We start from the raw sequence: 1,157 nt of genomic DNA on the forward strand, positions 1-1,157 counted from the left end.
TGCCTCAAGGGATGCATTTTCCTCCACACAACTATTGGGAGTAACTCAACACCTCTTTAGGGGATTTGAGTTCCAATATGGAGCAACTAAGGATGGAGCACCAAGAGCACTCCATTATCTTCCATGATATAAGAGAGGACCAAAGATCCATGAGGGAGAAGCAACAAAGGCAAGGAAGAGACATTGAGGAGCTTAAGCACTCCATAGGATCTTCAAGAGGAAGAACTAGCCGCTATCACTAAGGTGGACCCGTTCTTTAATTTCCTTGTTATTTGTTTTTCTGTTTTTCATTTCTTATTCTTTATGTTTTGTCTATGTTTGTGTCTTTATTACATGATCATTAGTGTCTAGTGTCTATGCCTTGAAGTTATGAATGTCCCATGAATCCTTCACCTTTCTTAAATGAAAAATGCTTCTAATTGCAAAAGAACAAGAAGTACATGAATTTCAAATTCTATCTTGAAATTAGTTTAATTATTTTGATGTGGTGGCAATACTTTTTGTTTTTTGAATGAATGCTTGAACAGTGCATATTTTTTGATAGTGAAGTTTATGAATGTTAAAATTGTTGGCTCTTGAAAGAATAATGAAAAAAGAGAAATGTTATTGATAATCTAAAAAATCATGAAATTGATTCTTGAAGCAAGAAAAAGCAGTGAAAAACACAAAGCTTGCGAAAAAAAGGGGCAAAAAATAAAGAAAAAGAAAGAAAAAGAAAAAGCAAGCAGAAAAAGCCAGTAACCCTTTAAACTAAAAAACAAGGGTAAAGAGGATACAAGGCTTTGAGCATCAGTGGATAGGAGGGGCCAAAGGAATAAAATCCTGGCCTAAACGGCTAAATCAAGCTGTCCCTAACCATGTGCTTGTGTCATGAAGGTACAAGTGAAAAGCTTGAGACTGAGTGGTTAAAGTCGTGATCCAAAGCAAAAAGAGTGTGCTTAAGAAATCTAGACTCCTCTAACTGGGGACTCTAGCAAAGCTGAGTCACAATCTGAAAAGGTTCACCTAGTTATGTGTCTACTGTGGCATTTATGTATCCAGTGGTAATACTGGAAAACAAGATGCTTAGGGTCATGGCCAAGACTCATAAGTAGCTGTGTTCAAGAATCAACATACTGAACTAGGAGAATCAATAATACTATCTTAATTCTGAGTTC

This window comes from Arachis duranensis, chromosome 4, assembly GCF_000817695.3.
Source record: "Arachis duranensis cultivar V14167 chromosome 4, aradu.V14167.gnm2.J7QH, whole genome shotgun sequence".
Lineage (NCBI taxonomy): Eukaryota > Viridiplantae > Streptophyta > Magnoliopsida > Fabales > Fabaceae > Arachis > Arachis duranensis.